Raw genomic sequence first — 19,284 nt, forward strand, 5'->3', positions numbered from 1 at the left:
TTCGTCCCATAGTCTCTACTATCGGCTCCCCACCTACAAACTTGCTCGTTTTTTGTCTGAAATCCTGCGTCCTTTCACTGGAAAGACCACCTCTGTGGTACAAAATTCTACTCACCTGGTATCGACAATCAAGGTTATTTCCCTGTACCCAGACGACCTGCTTGTGAGTTTTGATGTAGTTTCCTTATTCACCAAGGTTCCTGTACCTGACACCATTGCAATCATTGAAGACTTGGTTCATCAAGGACTAAACACTGAGGTACCCCCCCTGGTGAGACATTGTTTAACCAATACATACTTCACTTGGAATGGAACTTTCTACAAACAAACTGAGGGCACCCCAATGGGCTCCCCCCTTTCTCCAGTTATAGCTAACATTTTCATGGAGAAATTTGAGACTGACGCCATCCAGACTGCCACTCTGCGCCCAACCTTATGGAAGAGGTACGTGGATGACACTTTTGTCATCTGGCCACATGGCCGGCCTGCTCTAGACCAATTCTTCGACCACATCAATTCCATACACCCAGCCATCAGATTTACCATGGAAGTCGAAATAGATGGCAAGATACCTTTTTTGGATGTCCTAATTAAAAAGAGACCTGATGGTTCAATGAGCCACTCTGTCTACAGGAAAGCTACCCATACGGATGCTTATCTGAAACCGGATTCCCACCACCATCCATCACAGAAGAATTCTCTCATCAAGACTCTGTATCATAGAGCCCAATGCATATCCAACCAGGAACACATAAGCAGTGAACTCAAACACGTACACCAAGCTCTTAGGGCTAATGGTTACTCCGACTATACAATCCGCAAAGCTATCACTCAAACCATGAAGAAGAACCCTCTTGAGGAGCCTTTCAAAACCATCACTTTACCCTACATTGCGGGGATCACAAAAAAGATCTCCAAAATCTTGAATAAACACAAGATCCAGGTCCGTTTCAACACATTACATAAAATCCGTGATCTGGTTCCGTCTGTAAAAGATGTGATTCCGGACATACAATACCCTGGTGTCTACAAACTAAGTTGCCTCTGTGGTAGTAGTTACATTGGAGAAACCAAACGCCATGTCTCGGACCGCATTCGTGAACACAAAGCAGACCTTAAACACGGTAGGACCAACACCTCGGCCGTGGCAGATCATTGTTCTAATTCAGTAGGCTCACATGCCATTGACTTTTCCAAGACAGAGGTTCTTTGTAAGCCATCTGGCTTCCATGAGAGATTCGTTCATGAGGCTATCCACATATACAAGCACAGAGACAATTTCAACCGAGAAGATGGATTCTATCTTAGCAATCATTGGAAAGATTTGATAAACCATTTCAGGTCTTAATTGATTGTTCACGCTTACAGTGGCTTTCAGACAGCATACATTATAAAAAAAAATTCGTCTCCCCCCTCCTCTTTTCAGAATATAGATGGACTAGTCCTAAATAAACTGCCAAATCGTTGCGCGTGGCGCTAACGTTTTTTATAAATAAATAAATGCGCCATTTAAAAATACATTTATGCAAACCAACACACCTGAAGACGAACGTTTGAGTTATGGTCGAAACGTCGTGAGAATTTTTCATTGTTTTATATATTTTTTTATTATTTTGTTGTTTCCCTTCAACGTGACTTTACCGAAAAAAACTAAGAATATAAATTACTGCAGTCACGAAAGCTTTAAATCAAAAGTATTTATTACAGTATTACATGCAAATGTACATTTTTTTCTCATTTATGAGTTTAACAATGCTTCCCTTTTGTTGACTCATAACATTTATAACACTGACCTATGCACATGTAAATACAGCACCACATTCTTGTCGCGACATATGAGCCATTCAAATTATGCAAGGCTCGTCAGGAACGGAACCGTTCGTAAGTCAAGTACTACCCGTAAAAAAGTGATTTAATTCATTACAGATTTTTTCATGATTACTGATTAATGAGTCTCAAACAAAGATAAACATCCCCCAAATCGCCTTACAGATTTTTGGGGCAAGTACTGTTAACGAGCACCTAATGAAAGCCAGCACGGTACACAAGGGGGTGGGTGGCCAGCACCACGTCCGGGCGCTTTTACCTCCCGAGGTGGCATTCAGATTAATCGTTACAAGTGTTGGCCGTGATCGGGAATCAAACCCGGGTGGCCAGGTTCATAGCGCAGCGCGCTAACTGCTACACTACCGCTCCCTACATACACACACACAGTCCAGAGGCTATCGCTGATGACATTCGAACACCAGTGGTGGACACCTCCCAGTCTTCCACCAAACCCCGTGATGAACAGCTTTGAAGTATGGTTCATAACAGGCCACATGGGGGAGGAGAGCCTCCCCTGGCCAGTCTATTGACACACGGTAGGCAGCAGATTGTCATTCTTCTTCCTGCCGTGGTAGTTAGGAGATATTAACAAACTCACCTGGTCTACAGGAGGTCGTGGGTTCGATCCCGACACTGACGCCTGCTGTATATTTGGAGTTTGCATGTTCTCAGCGAGGTCTCATGGATTTTTCTCCGGGTCCTCTGGTTTTTCCCTCCACATTCAGAAACATGCGTTTAGAGTTTTGCTGCAATACATTTCCACTTAATAAGCCACTTCGTTGAGTTGTCATTTGTGGCCAGGTTGCTTCTGAAAAAGAGCTATCTATATACAGTAGCTCAGTGGGGCCTTACCTGGTAAATAAAAGTTCAGTTTGGCGGTTGAGGCAATGTCCAACTTTGCTGCTGTTGTTGTTTATTCTCGCGACTCCTTTCAGTCTGGAAGTTCTTTCTCCTCACTTAATGCCGCAATGGTCGCGTACACCATAAAGTCTTCCCCGGGAGGTCGGCGAGGCTGCGTGCAAGGCGTTAGACGCTCCATTTGAAGGCTTGCGTACACGATCTGTAAAAAGACAATAAACATATCTTTAGGGCAAGTACTGTTAGCAAGAAGCACTTGCGAAGGTCGGGAAAGCACACAGAGGATGGGTGGCCAACACCACGCCCGACCACCTTTGTCTCTCCAGTGGCCATGTTTTGACATAACCACACCAGATATTCATTCGAGGCTTATTCGACCTCGGGTTCAAATAATCGTGTTGGCTATGAGCTGTAATAGACCTCGGGTCGCTGATTTCGTAGTTTAATGGGTACTGCAAGATCCAACCGTGTCTTTCTACTGCTCGCTGAGCTGCAATGTCTTTCAGTTTCCGAATGAGTACATTATAAGGTCGCACTCATTACACAAACAAAGTTCTTCCCACAAATGAACCACAATACCTTGGTGATTTCGTTAAGGAGTAGAAACTAACTTCACGTGGACTCCGGTCATCCTTGCAGTGGATTTTGGCTTACCATCGGGCAAAAACGGTGAGGGCATCGGACGCTTTCAGATATACTTCTGGGATGCTCTTATTAGGCAGCCACACAAAACGGAGTAATTCGGCCGAAGATGGAATCCTGCTGCTGCTGTCACCGTATCTCGAATTGTGGAGCAGCAGCAGCAGGACCTGCCAGTTGCTACCTCACTGCTACACATGGTAGAATTCAGATGGGAGCAGCAGTTGGAGTGACCAATTAATTATCCAGCACTCAGTGATTTACTCAAGTCACTCGCTGACTCACTCAGCCAGTCATTCTTGCCGCTAGCCACTTACTCAGCTAGACACTTAATAATTTTCCCATTAATAATTTACCCAGCACTTACTCATTCACCCTGCATTTATGCATTCACCCAGTCACTCATTAGCTCATTCACTCACCCACTTCTTCACCCATACAGTTCAGAGTAAAGCAGCTTTCAGGTTGATTTATGATCCAGCGCTCACTGATGTATTTCAATCCGTCGCTCACTCACTCACTTCCTTATCATTTTTCTCTAGGTACGAACATGGTCACAGTGGCCCATGAGACTCACTTTGTTGATCGTCCCCTGGCCCACCTATAGTGAGGACTACCAGACACTGACTGTCTTACCTACACTGTTCAACCACCACACTCTAGGTCACCACAACTCACTCAGTAACCCACTCACTCACCTACTCACTCAACCACTCACTGACCCACTCATTTGCATAGGGCAGGAGAGGGCAGCACAGCAAACTACACGGTTCCAATGTGATGCAGGATGTTGCTGCGGTGCAGTGTTGACTCCATGGGCAGTGTTGAGTGTATGGGTATCGTAGAGTCTAAGGCCAATGTTAAGTCTATGTGCAGTGTTGAGTCTATGCATGTGCAGTGACATAGGGCTGACTGTTGGACAGCAGCAGCAACTGCAGGTGGGCACTTTGCACACACGCCGCTGAGTATATACGCTGATGTGCTGGCAGGGCAGAGGAACTGGGGCAAGGGTCATGGTAGACCTCGTGTGGAAGCCCCTGGAACCCTCTGGAGCAGGGGTCGGGAATCTTTTTGACTAAGAGAGCCATGAAAGCAAAAAATTTGGAAATTTATTTCAGTGAGAGCCATATAATATATTTTAAAAGTGAATTCAACTAAATGTCAGTATAATAAGCCTCTGAATTTATTATTTTAAATAATGTTGTTATAACACTCACCATTAATGCGACTTCTGGTGCTGCATGGATTTGCTGATGTCTTTGTAGTCGGGTTGGTACTTGGTGAGGTTAAGCTTCATGCAAGCGTTGAGGCTTTCATCTGTTAAACGTGATCGTAGGTTGGACTTGATGTTTTTAAGATGTGAGAATGACTGCTCACATGCATACGTAGATCCAAACATGGTCAATACAGCAATACTCACACGCTGCAGTGTGTGGTATGTGACAGGAAGCGCGTTCCAAGTTTTGAGAATCAGCTGGTCTTCGGGTTGGAGTTTTTTCATTTCTGTCCACATGTGCTTGCTCGCCAACTCCGCTTTCTGTCGTGTGATTCTTTCCAAATCTTCATTCAGTGACTTGAACTTATTCACCCACATGTCTGAGGCCTTCAGGTCAGCCACTTCTGCTTCAAAATCTCTGACGGAGACACCAGGGATGTAATTCAGGTCGGCTGTGTTCAGTGAACACTCGTTTGGATGGGTGATGAACTTAAAAAGACGAGTGTGCTCACGAAATTCTCCAAAGCGTGCTTTGAAGGACTGTAGGAGACTGGATGTGCAGCCAGCTAGCTGGTGGAGATCAAGGTTTTGAATGGGCTCACTTGCTGTGCATGCATCTTTAAATTGGCTCAGTTTTTCAAAATGTAGTAAACGACCTGTTTCAAGATCCGTGATGAAAAGCTCCAGCTTGTTTTCAAAAGCAAATACAGCTTGTTGAAGGGATAACACTGTATTTCCAATGCCTTGCATTTTCACGTTGAGCTGGTTCAGATGTTCAGTCAGATCTACGAGATAGTAAAACTTGAGGAGCCACTCGGTGTCGGCTAGCTCAGGATGCCCGACGCCTTTCATTTCAAGGAAAGTCCGGATTTCGTTCAGGCAAGCCGCAAAACGGCTAAGCACCTTCCCTCTTGACAACCAACGCACATTGCTGTGCAAAAGCAGACCAGGATAGTTATTTACAACTTTATCCAGCAGTGTTTTAAACTGGCGATCATTTAAGGCTCGGGCAACAATAAAGTTGATCACACGAATGACCAGCGACATCACTTCGCCAAACTGCCTGTCACACATCTGAGCACAAAGTGCCTCCTGGTGTATAATGCAATGGAAACTTAGGATGGGTCTATTTTCATGTTCACGGAGAAGCGCCACAAATCCTTTGTTTTTCCCCACCATACACGGAGCACCATCAGTACACACTGAGAGAAGTTTATCCATAGGTAGACTTTTTTCTTGAGCAAACTCCATGAAAGACTTGAATAAATCCTCACCTCTTGTGGACCCTTTTAATGGCAGAACAGCAAGACTTTCTTCGCGCAGTGTGTCACCAACAGCATATCTTGCAATCACGCTGAACTGCGACAAATGGCTCACGTCTGTTGACTCATCCAAAGCCAGAGAAAAGAACGGTGCTGCATTTATGTCCTTCACTTGCGTTTCCTCCACTTTGTTTGCCATCACGATGGTACGATCATGAACAGTTCTTGCCAACAGAGGCATGTCTTGTATCCATTTGATTATCTTGTCTTTGTTCGGAAGATCATCAAAAAGTTCATTGGCTACATCCAGCATGAACGTTTTAGCATACTCGCCATCTGTGAATGGTTTTCCGTTCCTCACTATTGCTAAAGAACCAGCAAAGCTAGCCGAATTATAGTCACCTTGCCGGGTCCATACGCGGAGTTGCTGCTGGCTAGCTTGCACCCTGCTCAGAAGCTCTTGGCACGCTTTCTTTCTGCTGTCTCCCGCAGGGTATTTTGATGCAAAGGTAGCGTGGCGCGTGTCGAAGTGCCGCTTTACATTCGACCGTTTCAACGATGTAATTTTGTCATTGCAAATTAGACACACCGCAGAACCCGCTCTCTCCACAAAGGCGAATTCTTCGGTCCATTCGTCCTGAAATGTACGATACTCGTCGTCTTTTTTTCTTTTCGCCATCTTCTTCGTCGAAGGGTTAGCTTTGAGCTAATGACCGAGCAGACGCAGTCTCAGACTGATTCAAAAGGGGGCGTTTACCTGTTTTACCCAGCAACGGCAAACGTAGGCCAGTATCATCCAATTAAAATAATGGACAATTGCTCCTGCAGCCCTGAACAGGACATGCGCAGTGAAAAATCGATGGATGGATTAAAACAAGTGAGAATATTTTGTTTTATCTGCGAGCCATATGCAATCATCAAAAGAGCCACATCTGGCTCGCGAGCCATAGGTTCCCGACCCCTGCTCTGGAGGGTTTGAGAAGGGGGGCGCGGCTAGGGCGGAGCCAAGCCGCCCAATCATTGCGTGGCCAGATAGCATTGGGCTGTCTCCGTCGACGCCACCGGTGTAACGCGGACAGGGTCATGTCTGGGACGGGGCACGCGGCAGCGGGGTCGTGTGTGAGAGAGAGAGGGAGCCCGAGTGGTGGCGTGAGCTCGGCTGGCTGTGTCTACGATGCACGCCACCCCCACACACAGACGACACTACACATGCATGGGTGTTGAACGTCTTTCACACTGTGCATAGCCAACCATGCTTATCAGAGGAAGGACAACAAACTAAATACAAAAAGCAGTTCTGAAGAAATTAGTTGAACACATAGGCTTTCGCGACCAATATTATCCATGATAAAACATTTGTGGGTTAGATCGCACCACCTGACTCAACATTGCCACCCATAGACTCAACACTGCCACCCATAGATTCAACACTGCCACCCATATACTCAGCACTGCCACCCATAGACTCAGCACTGCCACCCATAGAGTCAGCACTCATTATAGAGATGTTTTTTGGGTTAGATCACGTAAATATATAAATGTGTCGTTAAAACCCGTCACCACCCAACACAGCCAACTAGTAAGGGTTGTCCGTCAACAAAACATGCTAATTACTTACTACCTCAGCACACCGGTGTGTTGGAAAGTCAACCCACAACATTTACAATTCGAGTACTGTGACGTTTCTCTGGTGATAACATCACCAACCAGCTTCATCAGGTGATAGCCAAAATTGTGAAGAAGAATAATTGAGTTATCAAATTATTGAGATGGATATATTTCACGCACCTCACTCGTCTCCATCTCCTCTAAGCGACGAGTCTCTCCACCAGGGTGCTGCGTCTCTCCCAAGTCTCCCTTCCTTCTACCACCACCACCACTATCATCAATACCATCACCATCACCACGGCTGAAATGACTTCTCATTGTCCTCCAACAACACCAATTCCTGCTGTGGTAGCGGTGGTGGCACCGGTAGAGAAGCACCATCAGCAACAGAAGGAAGATCAGAGCCCACGTGGTTATGGCGATGAACTCTTTGGCGCGAAAAGGCAAAACCGTCGATGGCACCGTCGATGGCACCGGCGATGTCACTGCATGCGTCGTAGCAGCGGTTCCTGTTGCAGAGAAAGGGACAGCGCGATTGGTGGTGGCTAGGAGATGTTAAATATATTGCCTGGTATACAGGGGTCGTGAGTTCGATCTCGACTGACGCCTGCTAGAAATTTGGAGTTTGCGCGTCTCTCTCCCTGTGGTCACGTGGATTTTTTTCTGGGTCCTTCGGATTTTTCCCTCCACATTTTGAATCAACATAAACGCATTTAGAGTATTTGGCTGCTATAAATTTTTCACATGATGAGCCACTTTGTTTAGCTATCATTTGCCGTCAAATCGCTTCTGAAAAAAGAGCTATATAGCTCAGTGGGCCTTCACCTCTTCACCTTGCGCCGTCAGGTCGAAATCGACCTCTGGTGACATCCACGACCAGACTCTCCTATCCAAACCTGTCTCTCACTGCCTCTCGTAGCTGGGCAAGTGTATGGCCAGTGGTGTTCTTGATGTCGTCCATCCATCTCCTCCAAGGTCGACCTCTGACCCTGATATCTTCTCCATTCCCAAGCAAGACTGATTCCTCTCGTCCAGAGGTCCTCATAAAGTGTCCAAAGATAGTACATTTCTGCTTCATGAATAAGGACTCGAGTGGAAGAGCGGGACCGATCTCTCTCAGGACGGACATGTTTGATATTTGGCTGTCCGTGGTTTATGTAGCATTCTTTTCCAGCACCACAAATGCTCTGATCCTCTTTCTCTCACTCAATCTCGGCGTCCACAACTCCCATCCATATACGACAACAGGGAATACCAGAACTTTGACAAGTCTCTTCTTGGTGCTTATGGTAATGCCCTTGTCTCTCCCTATCTTATTTAGCTGTGACATGGCTATTCTCCTGAGAACTGACCGCCTACTGATCTCGTGGCTACATTCTCCGTCTTCAGCAGTCAAGGAGCACAGGAAGACAACGTTCTTCGCAACTTTGATTGATGCATTTTCCAGACAAAAGAGTTTAGTGGTTCTGTCGCCATCATCTTAATCCTTTGGAGATTGAGCCACAGCCCAGCCTTCCCACTAGCTTCTTTAACATTTACCAACAGGGTCATAATTTCAGCTTTGCTATTTGATAGTGGGGTGGTATCATCAGCATCTCTTAAGTTGTTTATTCTTCTGCTTCTAATCTTCACGCCTGTTTCGATGCAATCCAGGCCTGCCTCTCGCATAATACGCTCACTGTATAAATTGAATAGGTAGGGACACAGTATACAGCCCTGTCTTACTCCTTTCGCAATGTCAAATTCTCGTAGAATGGGCGATGCTCTTTGGTTGGCATATATATTAAGTAACACAGTGGGCCATACCTGGTTAAAATAGTTTAAAATTAGCTTAAATTAACCTTTCTACAATTGACGTTGAAGATGATAATGCATAAGCCATTTCTGTCTATCTGTCTGTAACACGACGACCCTTGTAAATATGATCCTGCAGGAACGAAGCTTCAGCAAAATGATATGTTGCTATTAGGGGCTTACCGAATTGGGGAAACAATTTAAATTTTGATTTAAAGCTTTCGTGACTGCAGTAATCCATATTCTTAGCTATTTCGGTAAAGTCACGTTGAAGTGAAACAATAAAATAATAAAATTTGTAAAACAATAAAAAAAATTCTCACGTTTCGACCATAACGCAAACGGTCATCAGGCGTTATGGTCGAAACGTCGTGAGAATTTTTATTGTTTTATATATATTTTATTATTTCATTGTTTCGCTTCAACGTGACTTTACCGAAAGAGCTAAGAATATGAAACAATTTAAGTTATAAAAGTGCTGAACAAACGTTGAAGATACACGCCAGAGCAATAAAAAAGTATTAATTGAAAAATTTCAAATAGTGATTTGTCCTGGAAGATACCAGTACAGGATCCGTATTGCTGATTAAACACTTTCAAAGACAAACGTAAGCCGATAAGCTTTAAACAATCTACCTATTTGCGTGTGCACAATATTACTTCAATTCAAGACGTTGTAGGCTTCCGCGACAAATATATTGTTAAGCTGTTGTGGGCTAGATCGCGCAGACGTTTCATAAACAAAGGTGGGAGGGAGGAGAGGGAGGAGAGGGAGGGCGTTCCGGAGGGGCCCTGCAGAAGGAGCAGCGGCCGCATCTGAAAGCGCTGCACGATGCGGTTTTACCTCCATTCCGCACCTCCAGTTAACACGGTTGGCAATGCACGGTGCAAAATAAGTTCCACATACGTGCATACATACGACTGTCTTTGTTCGATGGTGAGGTCTTCATCCCAGCCTCTCTACAAGAGCAAATTGGGAGCAGTCGCGAGGGCAAAGAACCGCCGTGCACATCGCCCATTTGACCCCTCCTGCCCCCCCACCCCAGCAAGCTATTCACCTCACTGACCCAGGTGGCCACTAAGCATCATAAGTGTGGCAGGAGCGAATTGCGGTAGGCTCCGGCCACAGATGCCCGAAGTGGGTAAAAGGGAATGGCTCGCTTTGTTACCCATCTGAGAGAGTCACCGCTCCCGTGTCGCTGCAGCTTTCTCATCTTGACCACTGATGGCGGCCGTCCCAGATCTGAGTCTTGCTTTGCCCTCGGTTCCTCGTGAAGTCTTTCGTGAAGACTTGTAGTCGTGTTTTGCGTTTGTATCCTTGCGCCGTTGTGCTACAGAGTCGAGAAGAAACTGGGTCCCAGTCTGTCAGTTGCTCATTTTGAAAGAGTCGTGAATTGGTTGTCAATGTTGAGGACTTGTTTTTTTATATTATAGCTTGGGCGTTGTAGGAGACCTCTTGTTGGACAATCGTTTAAGCTGGTTGTGATAAATTAGCAATGGTCTGTATCAAACTCCAGGCTACAGACGCTCTGCGATTTGACAGAGTTTTCCATCAAGAGTTAATAAGTACGCAGTCAACGGTATTTCTCTATTTAGCTATCGCTTGACATCCCGGTAAATGAATGTTGTGGCTCTGGAGCCACCTGCCACCTATTCTGTGCACATAACATAATAAAATAAAAATTCAAATCTTGATTTGAAGCTTTTGTGACTGCAGGAATCCATATTTTTGGTTCTTTCGCTAAAGTCACGTAGGTAGAAAAAATATAACAGATGACGACGTTTTGATCGCAACACAATCGAAACATCGTGATCTATTCTTTTTTCTACCTACGTGACTTTACCGAAAGAACCAAAGAGTATTATTTTGTATTTTACCAGGTCAGGCTCCACTAAGCTATGTAGCTCTTTTTTTACATAAGTGACTTGGCCATAAATGATAGCTCAACAAAGGGGCTCATCACTTGGGAATTTATAGCAGCCAGTTATCTAAACGTGTGATGTTGATTTGCATGTGGAGGTACCCGGAGAAAAATCGAAGCGACTACAGAGATTGAGAGGGACGCAAACTCCAAATATACAGCAGCAGGTGTCAGGGTCAAGATTCAACCTTCGACGAAGATAACATCTCGCCACCGTGGCCCTCCTTAAAAATATGTAAATATTAATTTATTTCCCCACAAAGTAGTTCTCATTTAGTCAACCCTTTGAAGGATGATGGCCGAGTTCCCCTCCCCAAGCAAGGATTTAACCTTTGGTGCCAAGCTGCCTGAGCTAGTTTGAGATTTTACAGTGCATCTGAGTTAACATTGGGAGAGAGAAAAAAAATTGTTATGATTAAGATTAATAGTATCATGCATTGTTGCGATTCAAGGATTGTGATTTTATTCTGGAATCTATTTTCTTTACATTGTTTTGAATGAAGCGGCCTCTAGTATCTTCGGAGAAAAGTGAACCGAATACGTAGAACACACGCGTGCAGGTATACAATCGATTCTTGCTTACACAAATAATATGAATGTTTTGTGATGTTCAGACATACTAATTGATGCACCACTATAATTGTTACAAACTAAAACCACAACGTGTGTACTTTATTTACATCGAGTGAATGGTTAATGTGAATTTATATATGCAGACATTACATCTCAAGCTTTGTGGAATTACCTTGAGAAGTTACTGTCAAATTGTAAACCATCTCATGACGATCAGCTGTGCTTGTTTCCAGAAAACAGTGGTACATTCCACTCGCGTTCGCTGGGACTGAAGCCAGAGTGATGGAGCCATTTCCACTGCTCAGGTTCCCAGAGAAAACCACGTAGTAGAGAGATGGGTTGCAGTATGTGACACGTTGAATGCCACGAAATAATATCTGTCGAACAAGATATATTACACGTTTAGCAATTTGTTTTAATTGATGCACATTAGTGTTTATTCATACCAGTCGGCTGGTTCCACACTCCCAAAAACTATGTGGAAGAGCTCTATTGGAAATCTGCTGTCATATTTTGATTGAACCATTCAAAACGTATGATGGAATGTAACGTCGAATTATGTTTAAACATTTCATCCCTATAATTTGAAAGATTGGGGTTAAAATCGACATTTTTTTTATTTGCGCAACTATATTAGTTTCCACATGTATTATTAGTTAACGCTTCTAAAACATTGGTAGAATTTTAATGTACCTTCTTTTACATAGAGCATCTCACAGCAAAAAAAAAATCCCTTGTGTTAACAGAAGGATTTTGACTGAAACCCAAAATGCGGTACCCGGTAGCCAATTACAGAACTCTGAGCACTGGGGATGTTTGATCTCAATTCACCTTGTCCACCAAGAAGCCCTAGCAGCCCGCATTTTGCACAGAAATAGAAACAATGAAGAAGCTATTCGGGCAGTCCAGCAAACAGCAGTTTGCAATCGTGAATCCTTGAGGTTATAGTAGCGCATGATACAGAATCTCTACACCGCTACTATTTCAAAGGGGCATATCAGGCTATATTTCTGAACTTGTAGAAAGCTGAGCTAATTACAAGAGACAATCACTCCTCTAATCTAGCATTGACATTAAGGGCGATGCCAAAGCGTCGCACGGAAGATTAACGTTTTATTTTATAGCCAGCAACATTAAAAACAAAATCAGAACATTTATTTAGTCTGTAGGAATCCGTTGCGCTATTGGAGCTCTTTTTCACAGATGTCGTTACAACAACAACCAAACAGCTGCAGCTGATTGACAACTCATTTCTTGTCGTTGTGTCTTAGTTTGTTTCCCCCCTGTACTTCCAGTTAGTGTGGTTGGCTATGTACGGTGCCAAAGAAGTTCAACACACATACATAGTATACTATACACTACCTTATACTACACTACTAAACACTACACTACTATACACTACACACATACAGATAACTGCACACATCACTGCCCCCCCCCACCACCCCTGGCAAACAGGGGGCAGCTGATATTTAGTCCCACGAGAAGTAACACTGTCTCGCTATCATTGAGCCCAAAGGAAGTTGGAGGTCAACACATCTTGTTGTCCATACGACCAGCTGCTGAGGTCTCTGGACAGCTTAGACAAGTGGTTCTCAACCTGGGGTGCATGCACCCCATCTCTGAATGGGATCTCTGGACAGCTTAGACAAGTGGTTCTTAACCTGGGGTGTATGCACCCCATGGGGGTGCGAGATGCCATTTCTGGGGGTGCGAGATGGTAAATCATCGAAATACAAATTAGGTGCGGGCATGTAAGTACAGCTACTTTGTTTAATCAAACCTATGTATTTACGAACATTATATATTATTTTAATGATTGAAAACCAACGGATGCAGTAAAGGTTAAGAAGCACTGGCTTAGACTGACGAGAGAGATCTCTGAAAGGAACCTCGGCCTAAGCAATAGTAGACCTGGAGATCGTTTACTCGTAATGTATTTCATAACATTATTTTATCTATATACATTAAATAGACACAACGCCGAGGTAAATTCTTCACTGTGTGATGTCCCCCCCCCACCCCGATGAGTGCAGTAATTACTACTATACAGTCGCTAGATGCTACCACTATAGGCCTTAGATATTACTGCAGTGCGGCCAGAGAAATCATGGTGGGGGGGGGGGGGATCAGCGGTAGCAGCCCAGCCCCAGCCTGCCTAAGTGTCACCTCGGCCAGCTGCACAATCTCGACGAGGCCAGAGGCTCTGCACGGACTAGGCCTCACCACGCCACTCTGCCAGGTGAGTACTTTGTGCTAAAAAGTGGATAAATACTGCTGTAGAGTCAGCATGTACTACTGTCGTGATAGCAGGTCCCACCACAGTCGGTATGCACTGCTGTAATCATAGCAGGTACCACCATAGTATGCACTGCTGTAATCATAGCAGGTACCACCACAGTCAGTCCAGACTGCTGTTAGATTTTGAAGAGTAGTTTTGAAATATTTTTTTGGCCTTGGCAACGCCGGTTAAAAAGCTAGTTATTTTGTATACGGCACATTCTGCACGAGTGACATGCACACTGTGTGTGTGTAGCAATACAGACGGATATTGCACTGGGCTGATTATCCCTAAAGTGTGCTAAATTGGTAACACCACGTGTAATGAGAGATTGCAATACTCACCGTTGTGTTAGACTGTCCACATCTCCATCGCACGCGGTCTATTGTGGACGATGTTGAACAGTTAAGGAGCACATCTTCACCTTCAACAGCCGCCATGTGCTGAATGGGTCTATTTGCTACATAAAGAAAAATGTGCAAAATGAATGCAGAGACCACCAGCATTGAACTTTAATGGCTGAATATGAGCAGCCTGGAAGCATCAGCAAACCATGCCATCTCCACACACACACAGATACCTTATTAAAGTCTAATCTCTGGAAAATTAATACAGTATAACTTTCTGTATGCGCAAGCTTCTGGAAATTTCTAGTGACGCACATTCACGAGTTACTAAATGCATAATAATTCCCTATTCCCGAAACTGGCAGACTTCAGCATTCTAGAGTTGTATGAAAGTGCCGATAAACCGCAGAGTTTTACTACTTTTGAAACATTCCGCTGTGAAGATGAGGCGTGCTCTCTCTGGACCACGCGCTTTGTCCTGAACTCGCTCTTGTGCATGTTTTACTTTGTACTTACAGTTGACTTTGTTATATATTTTATAAATCGTCGTCAAATCATAATAGTCAAAGGTTATGAAAGAAAAAAAGATGTTCTGTGCATCATTAGACCTCCTTTGCCAGTACCAAAATGTAATAATAGTGTATTCCCCCTTTTTTCTGGCAACAAAACTGAAACCTTTTTACAAGGATTCATGTCTGCATTAACCACAATACCTGCAGTCAAAATGCAAACAAAAAACATACTATGATAATCTATCACTGTCCTTGAAACTGATTGGTCCACACCAAGAGACGGCTTTCTTTTGAGCATCGACCCAATTCGTGCTCGACCAGATGACGCCAAAAGGCATACAGCTCAAAGACAATGAACTATCAAAGTAATGAGGGCTCGGGGTGAGCTTCTACATCATTAGACCTCCTTTGCCAGTACCAAAATGTAATAATAGGGTTTTTTCCCTTTTTCTGGCAACAAAACTTAAACCTTTTTACTAGGATTCATGTCTGCATTAACCACAATACCTGCAGTCAAAATGCAAACAAAAAATATACTATGATAATATATGCATTGTCCTTGAAACTGATTGGTCCACACCAAGGGACGGCTTTCTTTTGAGCCTCGACCCAATTGGTGCACGACCAGATGATGCCAAAAGGCGTACAGCTCAAAGACAATGAACTATCAAAGTAATGAGGGCTCGGGGTGAGCATCTACATCATTAGACCTCAATTCTAGATTTGAAGCTTTCGTGACTGCAAGGATCCATACTCTTTGGTTATATTCGGTAAAGTCACGTAGTTAAAAAATAAAACAACAATCACGACGCTTCGGCCACAACACAAGCGGCCTTCATCAGGTGAAGGGAACAGACTGTCTCGAGGACAGCGCTGGAGTGAGACCTGCAGGTATTGTGGTTAATGCAGTCATGAATCCTTGTAAAAAGGTTTCAGTTTTGTTGCCAGAAAAAAGGGGGAAAATCCTATTTTCAAATTTTGGTACTGGCAAAGGAGGTCTAATGATGTAGATGCTCACCCCGAGCCCGCATTACTTTGATAGTGCATTGTCTTTGAGCTGTACGCATTTTGGCGCCATCTGGTCGGGCACGAATTGGGTCGATGCTCAAAACAAAGCCGTCCCTTGGTGTGGACCAATCAGTTTCAAGGACAATGCATATATTATCATAGTATGTTTTTTGTTTGCATTTTGACTGCAGGTATTGTGGTTAATGCAGATATGAATCCTCGTAAAAAGGTTCCAGTTTTGTTTCCAGAAAAAAGGGGAAAAACCCTAATATTATTATTATATGTTATTTGCAGTTCATTATTTATCGTAGCCATCGTTATTAAACATTTGCCATTACTCCCCCCCCCCCCCCATGTTCACTCGTAACAGGAACATAACCCCCCATTTTTTCCCAGGTGGAACCAAGGTTTCTGGATTTGCAAAATGTTTAATTCACGATACATTTTCAAGAACGTTACATTCGCGGATAGAGAGAGGGTTTACTGCCGAAAATTACTCTGGGTGGCAGAGTCGGTGGGGAAGTGCTGCCCCCTATCGTGTGAGTCAGATGTCTTTTGAAAGAGGATTCTAGAGGTCGCTGTGAGGTTGCGTATCTCGTGATATTACGTTGATAACACAATTGGGGGAAACGATTGAAGACATAAAAGGGTCACGCGTGGTTGAGGAGGTCGTCACTGCCAATGTCGTTGATGCCACTGTCGTTGATGCCACTGTCAGTCCCAGTGTTCGCCGAGTACTCATTACACACACAGTGCGCTTGCCCCAAATGAACCACAATACCTTGCTGATCTCGTCAAGGAGCATAAACCATCACTCAAACTCCGGTCATCCTCGCAGCGGCGGCTTTTGGGTCTCCATCGAACAATTGCATCGCGCACTTTCAGATGTGCTTCTGCGGCTGTCTGGAATGCTCTTCCTTCCGAAATTGGGAAGCCACTGGAACTGTGCACTTTTACATAATACAGATTGACAACTCATTTCTTTCTAACTGATTTTTGCATTTAGTTGGTTGTCATTCCGCCACACCTCCGATTAGCACGGTTGACTACTGTACGTATGGTGCGAAAGAGGTTCAACATGCATACACACGTACATACAACCACGGGACCACCACTCTTAACTCAGCTTATTTTCATCACAAACGTATTGATATAAATAAAGCTGTATCATTAATCTACAGCGGACATGAATAACGCAATGACTGAACGGATCTTATCAGGTGTGTGTAGCTTATTTCTAACTCACAACCCATGCCCCACATCAAAATGCGCGTGGTTGCTAAGAGTAACACGGCTGACACAACTCTTGCCTGTCGCATCAAGCGATGGAGCCGCTATGCAAGCCTCGTGGTCTCACCACAGACTACAGGGCCTGAGATGTTTTGAGATATTATTTTACCAGGTAATGTCGACCACGGAGAGAGAGAGAGACATGCAACCTTCAAATATACAGGAGTCAGGGTCTGAATCAAACCCACAAACTCCTTCATACCAGGCGAGGTAGTTAACATCTCCTAGCCACCGTGATGATGATCAGAGAGAGAGATGCAGACTCCACATATACAGCAGGATTCAGGGTTGGGATCGAACCCACGACAACCCTGCATACCAGGTAAGGTAGTTGATATCTCCTAGCCACCGTGATGATGATCAGAGAGACATGCAAACTCCAAATATACAGCATGCGTCAGAGTCGGAATAGAACCCACGACCTTCTGTATACCAGGCGAGGTAGTTAACATTTCCTAGCCACCCTGGCATGGGCGCCACCAGTGCAAAATTAAGCTTGTGCGGGGCCTGTAGCACATTTTATAAAAGGGCCATAAATAAAAAAACCACGTAAATATTAAAACACACATTTTTAACTTGCATAGTAAAGTAATTGTATTTTTTCATTCGCTATAGATCCAGATAATACGACAAATCGCTAACCTTAAACACCAAGTCGTTCGTAAAAGTTAAAAGCAGTATAGTACTATAGTAATAGAGCAAGTGCAGAGTCACTGAACCGGAATTGAAAGCTTGAAAGCATTTAGCGCGGGGCCTTTGAAAGTGCGGGGCCCATAGCTACACACGTAGCATCTTTTTCCTACTGGGATTATCCGGCACTGGGCGCGACCATTACTATCGCGAATTTAAACAACCGAAGGAGCGCGCATTGGAGAGCACGCACACACGCACGCTGAATTATGTTGTTCACCAACGTTCCACTCCATCTTTCTTACCTGAGTTAGTCACGTGCACCGCCACCGCCATTACCGTTACGAAGAAGACGGACTCGGGGTGGTTCATGGTTGGGAGCTCCTAGGGCGTGTTACAAGAGACAGGGATGAGGACAGGGCAAGGTAGGAGCAAGCACAACACACATGGTCCCGTTGTGATCAGTTATATTCACTTTACACTACAATACACTACACTACTATACACTGCACTACTTTACACAATACACTACATTATTATACACTACGCAATTATACACTCCACTACACCACTTTACTACATTGAAAACGAATTATTTTTTCTTGTTATGCACTTTTTTCTCGTTATTTACGCATTAACTTTCTTTTTTCCTAAGCAGTGGGGTTTTATTTATCGTCTTTTTAATACGGAACTGCATAATAGATGTGCAGCGTTGTGGTATGCAATTGCTTGAATGAAGCTATATGAAATGAACTAATGACCATTACGGTGCGACACAAGTTCTACATACATACACATAAGCATAGCGTAAAATAGTCGGTGCTGGCGTTGCATTGTGTTCTTGTCTTCAGGAACTGGTGCAGGAGAACGACATTGCTCTGCACGACCACTGCCTGCTCTGTTCCTCTCGCGCAGTGGTTCTCAGAGGTGCGGTCCCCTGACCCAGGAGTGGCTCCAGGCCACGGATGGCATCGGTGTTGAATTTAGATCTGAAAAAGTGATGGTTCCCTCATCCCCCCTCCCCTCCATTTAACCACCAACTCGCATTGACCAGCGTGGCGAAATTTGTTGTAGCAAATACACTCTGCATACACAAAATACTACGAGCCCCTATAGAGCATATACAGAGGCCAACAGCAAATATAAAGATCCCCCGTGTAACACGTAGGCTTTCGCGACCAATATTATTCATGATAAACGTTTTTGGGCTAGTTTACGTTATTTATAAATGTGTCGTAACCCTCCACCACCCGACACGGCCAATCAGCAAAAAAAGTGTCACGTTGACAAAGGACAAATAGTTCACTACTTTAGCCCACCGGTGTGTTGAAGAGTGAATCAACAACATTTAAAAATTTTGAGTACGCCGTTTCTCTGGTAATTACATCCAGCATCATCCGGCAATTCGCCAGAATGGTGAAGCCCTTCACTTGCTCCCGGTCTTAAATAGAGCAGCAGCAGGGTGACGTCATCATTTAACTCATTCAGGTGCAGTGATTTGAGGCGGAGGGGGGGGT

The 19,284-nt window shown here is 44.3% G+C and overlaps 1 long non-coding RNA gene across 1 annotated transcript; it reads right to left on the reverse strand.

The window, feature by feature from the left end:
- Positions 1 to 977: 977 nt before the first annotated feature.
- LOC142907807 (uncharacterized) lies at positions 978 to 19,060 on the reverse strand. Its single transcript, XR_012931271.1, has 5 exons — positions 18,073 to 19,060; positions 14,325 to 14,440; positions 11,872 to 12,076; positions 7,591 to 7,919; positions 978 to 2,887 (listed from the first exon to the last, which is right to left on the reverse strand). It is a non-coding gene; the product is annotated as an uncharacterized LOC142907807 (long non-coding RNA).
- Between the last annotated feature and the right edge of the window lie 224 nt (positions 19,061 to 19,284).

This window comes from Petromyzon marinus, chromosome 83 (assembly GCF_048934315.1).
Source record: "Petromyzon marinus isolate PM22_M1 ecotype Great Lakes invasive population chromosome 83, UKy_Petmar_22M1.pri1.0, whole genome shotgun sequence".
NCBI classification, from domain to species: domain Eukaryota; kingdom Metazoa; phylum Chordata; class Hyperoartia; order Petromyzontiformes; family Petromyzontidae; genus Petromyzon; species Petromyzon marinus.